At 33.3% G+C, this 12,644-nt stretch overlaps 1 long non-coding RNA gene and 1 pseudogene across 3 annotated transcripts; one reads left to right on the top strand and one right to left on the bottom strand.

Moving 5' to 3' along the window:
• Positions 1–1,506: 1,506 nt before the first annotated feature.
• Positions 1,507–3,180, bottom strand: LOC102586993 (glycosyltransferase-like KOBITO 1; annotated as a pseudogene).
• Positions 3,181–7,154: 3,974 nt separating this feature from the next.
• Positions 7,155–12,137, top strand: LOC102586199 (uncharacterized). 3 transcript variants are annotated; one of them, XR_001474045.1, is made up of 4 exons: positions 7,155–7,237; positions 8,952–9,029; positions 11,861–11,960; positions 12,050–12,137. It is a non-coding gene; the product is annotated as an uncharacterized lncRNA (long non-coding RNA). The 3 variants fall into 3 exon arrangements; XR_366636.2 differs by lacking the exon at positions 7,155–7,237 and having other exon boundaries at positions 7,928–9,029; XR_001474046.1 differs by lacking the exons at positions 7,155–7,237; positions 8,952–9,029 and adding an exon at positions 11,709–11,767.
• The last annotated feature ends 507 nt before the right edge of the window (positions 12,138–12,644 follow it).

Below are 12,644 nucleotides of genomic sequence, written 5' to 3'. Positions count from 1 at the left end.
TTCAAAAGATAGTATGTCTTTTGCACATGCATACTTATAAATTAAAGCAATATTCTAAATATGTGTACAAAATAGTTCAAAAAGTACTCTTACAATAGTTCAATATATTCTAGCAATGAATAAATTTCACAAAATCAAATATAATGTATTCAAATTTTTTACAATAGTTCAAAAACTCTTCACTATCCACTTCCACTTCAATGAGTTCAAATTGACTTGTGGCGAACCTTCAAATTTGATCACCTCAATTTCCATATACATTTAAAAAGAAATTAACAATCAAAACAAACCATGTAAAACAAATCAAATTCCAGCAGTTATAAAAGTTAGAAGTTCTATTGCAGTGAAGGGTCTTGTATAATAAAAGTATAAGGTTACTATAACCCAAAAAAGATACCTGAACGTCATGTCTCTGACTACTTTTTTTCCCTCCATCTTCCTAAAGGAAAAAGTGTGGAGTGCCACACACACCTTAGACTCAGTTTACCAGCACAGTTACTTAACATCATAAAAGATATTTATACAATCAAGTCACTTCGATCACAAATAAATCACTATAATAAAATTATTTGGTTATCTAGTACTGGCCAGTGGAAGTTGAGAGAGTGGTAATATGAAAGGGAAGCAATATTGCAGTCTTCTCTAAAACAAGTGAGAAGGGTATCTTCATGGGTATAGTATACATGAGTTACTGCCAAGTCTAAGATTAAATGTATTTGTTATGTTATTTTCTTTCCAGATGAGCTGAAATTACTGATGATTGACCTCCAATTGATTAAATACTCATAACTAGAAATCTTTATCTTACTACATAGGAAAATGCAGAGCTATTTCACATTTTATTTCAGCAGACACTTCTACTAGGACTAATCTCAGAGCTTGATCCTGAGAAAATTCAGTGCAAGTACTCGAGTCCTAAAAGAGTGTCCCACTTTACAGCTAAGGAGTGTTAAATTCTACATCCCCCAATAAATCGACGTAGCAGTAGATACCATTGCGGTTCATAAGACGCCCAATAATTCAACAAGAAAATCAATTCAGTTGCAACAGAGTTACAAAAGCAACTTAGAGCTCCTAGAATTCTAATTTAATCTATCTTAGAGCTCAACAATTCAGCTGCAACAATTCAACTTTGTTTTACTTTTGGTGTAGCATGGAACTTTCAGATGCAGCTTTAATCTATCTTAGAGCTCCTAGAATTCCTACAGATTTAGATAGAGAAAAATCTCAAGATATTCTCTTGGGAACCCAGGCAGAACTGGAATTGGTGGAATTCTCATAAACTTCAAAGTAGATATCTTTTTTGCTTTTACTTCCCCTATGGGGCAGGGTACCAACAATCAAGCTAAAATCAAGGTGGAAAAAGGGGAAGATGACAAGCAAATTCTAGCAAAACAGAGTCACATTCACACAACATTAATACACTCTACTGCAGACACCAAGACAGGTAGCAGTCGCAATCACACAAGATCAATACACTCTACTCCCAAAGAGGGGTTCAGTAAATCAGGATAGCAGTCGCACCAAACAAAGCATGGAAAAAGAGGAAACTCAACTCCAACAAAACTAAGACACTCTACTGAAGACACCAAGACAAGCATAGAATCGAAGGAACCACGCAAAATACCTTTTGGAGGACTGGGAATAAATAAGAAACGAAATAGAGATAAAAGGAAAACAAGTAACATGCAGAACAAGCATACTTTGGGCTTTTCATGTAATTGTGCCATCTATAAGCACCATCAGAACGCAGATGACCTTGAACTCGAGCAGCTGATTTACCATTTCTGTAAGTCAAAAAGTAGTTAGGATTACCACGAGTTGCTTCCTTGTAGTTTCCAAAGTACACTTCTTTTGTGAGATGGTCATAATTCTTCTTGAACATCGAGACCTACCACATGATACAAAGTATTACTGGTAAAGAATCTAAAAAAACTTTAGTTGCATAATTAAAACAAATTACAGACCACGCAAACTTTCTCGAAGAAATTCTGGCTGCTACAAACAAAGAGTAAGGTCTAACACTCAAGCTACTTATATTTGCAAGATGCAATTTTACTTTCTTGCCTCCACAGTGTCTAACTTCAACGCAACCTTCTTTTTCATTCGTCTGGAAAGAGATGACTCTTTGACTACTAGTTGTTGCTCCATTCTCAAGTATTGGGTAATAGAATTATCCAAATTTATTTCAAGAAAATCTAAACCTATTTCTAGACAAATGATTGAATTTAACTCTAGAACTTGAAAGATAAGAAAAAAGGATACAGTGAAAAGATATCTTACTTCACTAAAAGGTTCCTTCACATCATCTCTCTCAACACTGCTCTCCTGAAATATTTGTCATCATTAGAGAAGATATTAACAAGAAAAAAGACAGAAGAATATGAAAACGAAGCAAATGCATGCTTTTTGACTATTCGTGCATGTAATTACATGCTTAGACAGAGTTAGAAGACAACCTAGAGACAATCTCAATGAACTTACATAGTTAGGAAATATGACCATGTCAATATCTTCAGGTATATCTGCCAGAAGTCTCCGTAAAGAATACTCACTAGTTCCAGCTGGATGCATTAGCTCATCAGTATCAAGATGAATGATCTAGTCCACGCCAGCTTCCTGTAAATTTACAAGGCAATGAAGTGGATCAAAAGGTAACCATAACTGGAAACAGAAGAAGTTATTGCAATCATACCCTTGCCATGATGATGGCGATTTCCATGTTAAGAGTGTGCTTGACAAATAACTCAAAGTTGCATGGTTGGTAAAAGAATCCAGCCAGCCATGTTTCCTTCCAAATCCGAATAGGACACAAGACATTATATATCATCAGTATATCAAATAATAAGCTCACTTAATATAGATTTGAGATGAAGCATAGGGAACATAGTATGTCTACTAGCCCATACGAAAATTTCACTCTCTAAATTTAGTTTGATTTAAGTTAGTAACTTGAATAATCACTTCTTCATTAAAGTCTATTACCATCTGATATTAAATGCCTCAACTTTTCCAGGAATTTTGAAATTAGAGAAGTTAAGATTGTAGAAAAGAAAGTTCCTTCTTTAGAAATCTCTAACGAATAAATTGATGTACCAGATGTTGAAGAATATAAATAGACTACATGTGTGAACTCAAACTTATATCTTTTCTTGTGCTTGTCATTCTTACTTTTCTATGTTATTCTACGTGATGATGGAATCTGATTGATGATTGCACTGCACAAACAAAGAAGATTAGTGAAAGAAACAGGGAATACACACATGTTTGAAATATTTTTTTTTGATATTTTTTTGTTTTTTATAAAATTATTTTTTAATTTTTTTTTTGTCATAAAACCATATGTAAGATATTTAGAATTATTCCTTATGATTATATATTATGTTATATATTTATAAAAAATATGTTTATAATTTGTCGATTCCGTTTCGTAATATTTTGATTTTTTCAAAAAAAATCAAAACTAATTCAAATAAAATATTATTGGTATTTTAAAATGTAAGTTTAGACGTTTTTTTAGGGATAAGATTAGTTAATATTTGATAATCAAATTTTAAATTGATTATTTAATGGTTGTGGGTTCTTTTAATTTATTTATTTTGGATTGGAAGTTTTTTCTTTATATTATTAACTAAAATTTGCTATATGGATATAATTTAATATATTTTTAAAAATGAAAAAAAACACAACCCCATTTAACGTATGAAGATCCACAATTTTAAAATTATTTTATAAATTTTTTTGATAATCAGTTTTAATTTTTTTTTTTATATTACTAATTTAAAATAAATTTAGAAAAAATAAAAAAGAAACTACCCCATTTAAAAATAAAAAAACCACACTTCTTCCTTTTTTTTTTATAATTAAAAGTGAGGCCTTTTAAACCTCATTTATTTAAATCAAAAAGAGAATATATCATCAAAACAAAATAAAACAAAACAAAAAGCTGAAAGAGAAAGGCAAAACCAAATTAGGCAACTAAAGAAGGAAATAGAAAGTCATCTTCTTCCATCTCTATGCCACCACCATTGATGATCTCCAAGCACCAGTCGCTCGCCGGATATCAACTTTTCAATGTCGTATCTCCACCATTTCAGCTGTTTCCACACTCAAACTTGATTCCGGAGATCGGAATCTATGGAGACCACCCAATCTGAGAAAATACTGCTCTTGGGTGCTGCTATAAAATGCTCTTGAAAAGCTTTATATATGAACTAGAACTCCTTTTCTCTAGTCTAATCTTTGATGGGTTGAATCCCACAAAGAGATAAATACCACCATCTAAATTTAGACCTTTGAATTGGAAAACTAACTCATTGTTGCTTATACGATTTATGGGTTTGCAAAAAAATTGGATTGGATCTGTCAAGGATGCAGATAGGAGCTATCAACAATCGAATACACCACTAAGAACTTCGGAGTCTTGATTTCTTACCACTTTGGACACCCCTATGCTCTCACCAAGTGCATGGTACGGTTAACCAACCAAAATAGCTTCAAACTTTAAAAGTTTGCTAAAGTTATGCATCAATTGTAAACTCCTTCATGCTTCTTATCGGTACTTGTATATCCTATTGTTGTGTAGTACTTTGTGAACTAGATAATCAAATTAGTACCTGGCGAATCTGTGTGCTTGATTCTTATGTATGCAATGTTACATTTTTCTAAATTTATTATCTTCTTAACTGTTGTTGGGACTTCATGGAAAGAATTGAACTCATAATTACCTGCAAAAACAAAAACTAGGTTAGCAAAAAAGTCAACAAGAGTATTTCCCTCCCTGAAAGAGTGTTGTACTCTTACTGATATAGAATTTCTGATTCTATTGATGGAGTTGACCTCCATTGTCACGCTCCAAGGTGACTCGCACTCTCCATTAAGAATATTAACCATTGACAAAGAGTCAGTCTCAATAATAATCTGTTGAAAATGTTTGTCTAAACAGTATTGCAGACCCTCTCTAATAGCAATTGCCTGAGCCATCAAGTTAGAAGAATCAACCAACTTCACACCCTTAGCCCCTACTAGATTACCATTATAATCTCTCACACAAAAAGCAGTAGAACTAGGACTAGGATTACCCTTGGAAGTATCTAAGATGGGTAACCCTCCTATCTTTTCTTCCTCGTTTAAAACTATATTAAAATTACCCCCAATCAACCAAGGCCTATCTATAGCATATGCAACCTGATATAGATCCTCCCACAAGTTCAACCTTTGCATAGCATCACACTTAGCATATACAATTGTAACATAAAAGGTTCAATTAATGCAACAAAAGTGAAGTGGTGAACCTTATGCAACATTTGAACCCTTTAAAAAGCTCATTGTGACTTCACTGATCTAATATTCCAAATAAAGGCCTTCATCATTAATGAGATATCGCTTTATTTCTCTTTGGTTGAACTCTGATTGGTTGCATACTCTCACCACTATCCTGCTTCTTTCCTTTTGTAGTTGTCATCTCTCTCAATCTCGACTATAGGGCTTCAGTTTTTTTGGGATCGTGAAAAAAAACACCGTCCGGGATGTCGAAACGAGGACGATGAGGTTCCGTCGGGAACAAGTTCAGAATGTCAGTGGGTGTGCCGGTGGCGGCGACGGTGAACTACGCCGATAACACTTTTGCGAAGAACCTGTACATCATTTTCGTGAAAGGGATCAAGGGAAGGCTTAGCAGGTTGCCTTCAACTTGTGTTGGAGATATGGTAATGGCTACTGTGAAGAAGGGTAAGCCAGTTCTCAGGAAGAAGGTTATGCCTGCTGTCATTGTTCGTCAGCGCAAGCCATGGTGTTAGTTTCACTCTTTCCGTCCATCACTAGCCAAGGTTCATTTGAGTTCGAGGTCACCAGTGAAGTCGGTTGTGGTGGAATAGCTTATTTCAGCTCGTCATTGTCTCAGTCACTGCTCAGTCGATGTAAAGCACTCTTAGCTCTTTTCTTGATTCAGTTTGCACAAAATGTTTGATAATGATGTGTTCTTTCATTGGTTCTAAGATTCTCTTGCGTGATGTGTTTAAGTCTAACTTTCATTCTTAATCTTCATCTTATTTTCATTGAGATTAGTAGTGTAGGTTTTGTTTCTAATATCACTTAGTGTATATTTTGAAATTATTTCTCTGTCTGTAGTCTTCATAACTCATGGTCACTATGCCTGCCTCATGTTTTAGCTTGTTTCACTGGTTCATCATGATATTGTTCTGTTCTTATATTGTTGAAATAGTATTCATGCTTTCGTTATGTGTTTGGAGGGTGCCGAATGAGTTATGCAGTTGCACATTCAACATATTTTGAATATAAGTTGAATTTTGAGTTTGTATTCTTTAAAGAATGTTCACACAACTGTTCATATCTTGTTTTAGGAGAGAAATGTATTATACATGTCCTCTGTTGTCATACGTTGCTCATTATTTTTTTAGAGTATGAGAGTGTTGGCAGTACACTTCTATAGTATTCTTGATGGTGTTCGTTAAATGAAGCCTTTGACATGTTTGGTATTAAATCAGATTCCTTATGTTAATATTTTCTTATATATGTGTCCAATTTAGTATTCAACATGTGTAGTTTCTTTCCCTATATGAATCCTGTTCTTCGTGATTATCATTTGTATTACAACTTTAGTATATTTTGCATGTTACAGTGATCTAGTTGATCATGGATTATGAAGATTAATTGTCCTTATTAATAGTGGTATTAAGTTGATAATTATCCCCCTCCTATCTTTGTCTAAATATAAAATTCTCTATCCTGATTTCAATATGTTATTTATCTTAGTCATTTACTTGATGTTACTGCTCAATATTGCCATCCTATATATATATATAGCTTAGTGTGAGCCCATAATCATAAGTTTGAGTGGAAGTAAGTGGATTTTATGTAGTCCTAGAGCAACTTTATAGTTTGAGTTGTAGTGATTGGATTTTATAGATTTTTTCCAGCTTCTAAGTGAAAGTTTATAGTTTAAGTTGAAATAATTGGCTTAAAAATGAAATTTTAATTTTAAGTTTATTAAAGTAAAAGAAAATTTATTAACTTTTTTCGGTAATTTTTCATGCTATTAACTTTTCCCTCTAATTTTTCTACTACGATAAAATATTCCCTCCTATTAGTAATAAGAAATTTTTTTTTTTTAAAAAAACCCTAATCCTGCTTAAAGTCTAGAGTTATTTGTATATCGCCTCAGGCCTTCAACACATTGCTCAAGCAAAGAAATTCATGGTAGCCATCTCCATCACAGGTAATCCTAACGTACTGGTTAAATTGTTCAATGCTCTATCATAAGCAGCCTTTGCATGTGAAAAGCAAAGAAACAAAAAAAACTGGAGTTCAGAAACTGCTATTCTCGACTCCTCTTTTTTCGTATTATTTTTAAAGCTTTCAGGTTTTCTTTTGGTTCTGGATATTAATTTTTACGAGCTGTGATCTTGATGGCTACCATTAGCATCAACATGTAAAGGGTTAAGGAAGCTAACAATATCAGAAAAAGAACTACTCACTTGTCGAGCATGTGTTTATTCTTTACTGCTTGTCATACTTGTGCATTAATATTATCTTGTTTTTCTTTAGTTCTCTGTCCAAATTAATAGCTATAGTTGCTTTTTGTTATATGCTGAAAAATCTGTTTCTTGTTGATATCGCGGATTTAGATTCAGTGTTCTAAAACTCGACGTTGTAGAGATTTTTGGTACCATATACAGTCTGCTTCCTTTATAGTTTGTATACTCTTCATGTATTTAGTTTTGAATAGGTCCTTGAATTAGCTTGGTGTCGAACTGTTTTTCTTCTTTGTGTTACTTAATGGCTATAAGTTTACTAGTGTCAAGAAAAATTATCATTTTTTGCCTATTCTATTAAATTTAGAACTAGATTAACATAAAAATCATATCACTAGGAACCTAGTGTTGAAATTCACCGAAAAAAATTCATGTTTATTAAGTAGTTTCTTTTCATGTTTATAACTTAGAAATTACATTAAGGTATTCTGTTCTTTTCCATTTGTTGCTATGTGTGCTAGAGACATGCTTTAAGAATGGTTATCTTTTCTTAATGGCATCCGAAGAGTAAGATATTAGGATGCCATTAAGCTAATGGTTATCTTTCCTAAGAGGTTTGCATTGCCTTAATTGTCTTCTTGAAATACGCATTACGATGTACGTTGGTAGGTGCAATTCCAGCTGCCAAACCTCCTTTGTCTTGAACTGCTTGCTGCTGTAAATGAACTGCAATGTCATCCCATTCTCAATTGGGAATTCTCTGCAAAAATGACAATAATTGATATTCATATAGTTACATAGGAATACATGATCTGTCGAATTATTAAAGGGGCAATAGAAACTTGATGTTCACTCCAAGATGCAAAAATGAACACCACAAGGCTATTGGCTACAGTTTAAACAAAACAATAATTGAATCTCTCTTCTGGCATATTCTATATTAGACTTCATCAAATCTAGGAAGAATGTGAAAAGTTTTAGTTTGACAGTCATATGAACAGTTTATTGTATGAACAACAAACCTATAATTGCAGGTAAGTATTGTACTCCCAACAAACCTAGGAAAAATGATAACAAGTTATGGTATGACATTATTTGTTTCATTTCAGTTTTTAAAAGCTTTGTCGTTTATATATTGAAACAACAAGAACCAAGTAAATTCTGACATATAATGCAAGACGTATTATTTGTTAAGTCAGCTTGGTCACTTTGCCTAGTTGACTTCTTTTATCCAGCAATTTAGATGCATCATGTATAAGTCTTGGAGAAGAACCTGTAATGATGTACCATTACCTTTGTCTTCATTGTTCCGTTAGATTCACCTTTTGTCTCTCTTCCTCTTCTCTCTTACTACTTGATTTACTTGAGGTGAGTATATTACCTCAAGTACTGATAATTTCACATGACTAGCCTTCATACATTATATTGATTTGTTGAAATTTAACTATTGATTTGCAGTTTGAAGATTACAAAGAAAGCAACCGTAGTGGAAGAACATTGATATCAATTTCAGGACTCTTTGTGTGGACTTTGCAGGTTAGTATGTGTTTGGTTGTTTTCTTTAATAGTATGGAGGTATTAGTCTTTAATAGTATGAGGGTATAATTCTTGTTTGCTATATGTATAGGTTATATACTTAATGGATAAAAGTTGGATAAATATATTGAATAGGCTTGATCCTTTATATGAGAATGGAGCCAAAGAGTTTCTTCATTTTGCATCATTAGATAGGCCAGATGCATCTGCAATATTGTGTCCATGTCGAAAGTGTCGTAATATGAAATTTGTTCGAAAAGATTTGATTGTTGAACATATTGTGGTTGATGGATTTCTAACTAGTTACACTAGTTGGATTTATCATGGTGAGGAGCTATTTTCATTAAAATTGGTCCGCAGGTTAGATAAAGGTGATGAGATGCAAGACATGTTACATGAAGCATTTGGAATTCCACCTACATCTTTTGTTGATATGGACACTAGTACTGAAGGATTTGATGGGTCAAATCAACATAACATGGGTTTTGATAAGAAGACTGAAGAATTCTTTCGCTTACTGAAAGAAGCTGAACTTGAGTTATATCCTGGAAGCAAGTATTCACTACTTTCGTTCCTTGTTCGTCTATTACACTTAAAGTGTCTCAATGGATGGAGTAACAAATCATTTTCCATGCTATTAGAGTTGTTAAAAGATGTGCTTCCAGAAGGTGAAACATTGCCCAAGTCCTTTTATGATTCAAAGAAGATTATTAAAGATTTAGGACTTGAATATAAAAAGATACATGCATGTCCAAATGATTGTATGATTTATTGGAATGAGACGAAAGATAGAACGTCTTGTAAGTTTTGCAAAGCTCTAAGATACAAACAGTTCAAAGGGGCATCAGTTAATTCCAGTTCAGAAACATCAAAAATTCCATCAAACGTGTTTAGATATTTTCTATTAATACCACGACTTCAAAGACTATTTATGTCGGCTAAAATATCTACTCAAATGAGATGGCATGCTGAAGGTCGCACTAGAGATGGAGTAATGTGACATCCTGCAGACTGTATTGCTTGGAGGAAATTTGATGAAGCACATACAGATTTTTCTCGAGATCCTCGAAATGTTAAACTTGGATTGGCTTCAGATGGCTTTAGTCCATTTAAGTCTATGTCTATCTCACATAGCACATGGCATGTTATCTTGATTCCATATAATTTGCCACCATGGTTGTGCATGAAACAACCATATATGATATTATCAACTATTATTGATGGTCCTCGTGCACCAGGTAATGATATTGATGTCTATCTACAACCCTTAGTTGATGAGTTAAAAGAATTGTGGGTTGGTGTTGCCACTTATGACATATCAAACAATCATATGTTTCAAATGCGTGCAACATTGCTTTGGACAATTAGTGATTTTCCAGGGTTAGGTAACTTATCAGGATATGGTGTGAAAACTAGATATGCTTGTCCATGTTGTCTTACCAAAACTAAATATACAAGATTGAAAAATGGGCGAAAATATTGTTTCATGTCTCATAGACGATGGTTATCTCATGGACACAAGTTTCGAAAAGATAAAGTGGCATTCAATGGCCATGTGGTGTTAGATGGAGCACCTAAACGGTTGACGGGAATTGAGATTCTTAAGCAATTGAATAATGTTAAAAACAAGTTTGGTAAAGATCTATTGGCCAAATCTCGTAAAAGGAAATGGGATGATGTTGATAATTTGGTGCAAAATATATGGAACAAAAAGAGCATATTTTTTGAGTTGGAATACTAGAAAGACAATATGATTCGTCATAATCTTGATACGATGCATATTGAAAAGAATGTCTTTGACAATATATTTTGGACATTATTGAATGTTGATGGAAAAGGAAAAGATAATTTAAACTCCCGTTTAGATTTACAAGAGATGGGGATCCGAAAAGCTTTGCATCCTAAGAAAAAGGCTAATGGAAAATATTATCTTCCTCCTGCATGTTTCACATTGAGTAACACACAAAAAGACATCCTCTTACAAGTGTTAAAAGATGTGAAAGTTCCAGACGGATATGCTTCAAATATCTCAAGTTGTGTTGATCTGAAGCAATGCACAATGCATGGGTTGAAGAGTCATGACTGCCATATTTTTATGCAACAACTCCTTCCTATTGCCTTGCAGAATCTCCTGCCAGTGAATGTACTTAGGCCATTGATTGAATTAAGTAATTTCTTTAGGGGCATTTGTTCAAAAGATCTGAAGATAAGTGACTTAGAAAAACTCCAAGATCGAGTTGCAATAACTCTATGTCATTTTGGAGAGAATATTTCCTCCATCTTTCTTTGATATCATGGAACATCTACTCATCCATTTAGCTGAAGAAGCAATGTTGGGAGGACCTTCACAATATCGCTCAATGTGGTTTATCGAACGGTATCATTTTGTTATTTTTTTATCATACTTACAAGAAATTGTATTTGTATTCTAAATTTTTTCTATTTTAGGTTCTTGCTTTGTCTTAAAAACTACGTAAGGAATAGACGTTATCCAAAAGGTGCGATTGCAGAGGGACGCTGGATAGACGAGTTAATGACGTTTTGCTCATAGTATTTAGATGACGTCGAGACTAAGTCTAATCCACCTCTAAGAAATGATGTTTCATCTAATGAAACGACAGACCAAGAGGGTCATCGATCAAGTAGAGAGAACAGATTGAAGCTTGATGACATTACACGTGCTCAAGCCCACACATATATGTTTTATTTAATTCTACCTCCACAACTTCATATCGTGAGTAAGTATTAAATCATAATTTATACTTAGTAATTAATTATTAAATAATTTTCTTTCAATTTTTATTAAATAGTTATGTGTTTTACTTCCGTAGTGAACATATAAAAGAAATCAAGAAGGAAAATCCTCGTCTATCAAGACATAATGTGGATCGAATTCATAATGAAAGATTTCAACTATGGTTTAGAAATCATGTAAGTATCAACTAGCTAAAATATTTTCTCATATATTACTATATAGGTAATTATAACTTTTAGATTACATATTTAATTTTGAATGCTAGGTCGAGAAGATGCATATGGCTGGTGAAAAATATCTGAGGATATTCAAACTTTAGCTATTGGCCCATTAATACAAGCAAAAGAATGACTGGCTATATATCTGATGGAGTTAGATACTTAACAGAGTCTCGTGATGTTAAGAGAAAAAACTCAAAAATAGTGGTATTATGTTAAAGGCTATCACTTAAAGTTATGCAAGCACAAAAGATAAAAATCCCATATTGGCAGAGGTTTCTTTTTATGGAATCCTCACAAACATAATTGAGTTATATTATTCCAAGAATCTCAAGTTTGTATTGTTTAAATGTAAATGGGTGAACAATAGCAAGGGGCTTATTGAGAAAGATGATTATGGATTTACTCTTGTGAATTTTAATCATCTACTGTATACAAGACATTAGTTATCAGATGAACCATTCATCTTTGCTTCTCAAGCTCAACAAGTGTTTTATGTCGATCATCCTATGGAAAAGGAGTGGCAAATGGTTGTTAAACTTAAGCTAAGAGGTTTTTATGATTTAGGTGATGACACACCAACAATTGAGCATAAGGAAGGACATATGGAGTTGTGGCCTGAACAACAATTGGATGACACAA

This window comes from Solanum tuberosum, unplaced genomic scaffold, assembly GCF_000226075.1.
Source record: "Solanum tuberosum cultivar DM 1-3 516 R44 unplaced genomic scaffold, SolTub_3.0 scf00009, whole genome shotgun sequence".
In the NCBI taxonomy this organism is placed as follows: Eukaryota; Viridiplantae; Streptophyta; class Magnoliopsida; order Solanales; family Solanaceae; genus Solanum; species Solanum tuberosum.
The sequence above is the reverse complement of the archived record's forward strand: the minus strand, read 5'-3'. Positions and strand labels throughout refer to the sequence as shown.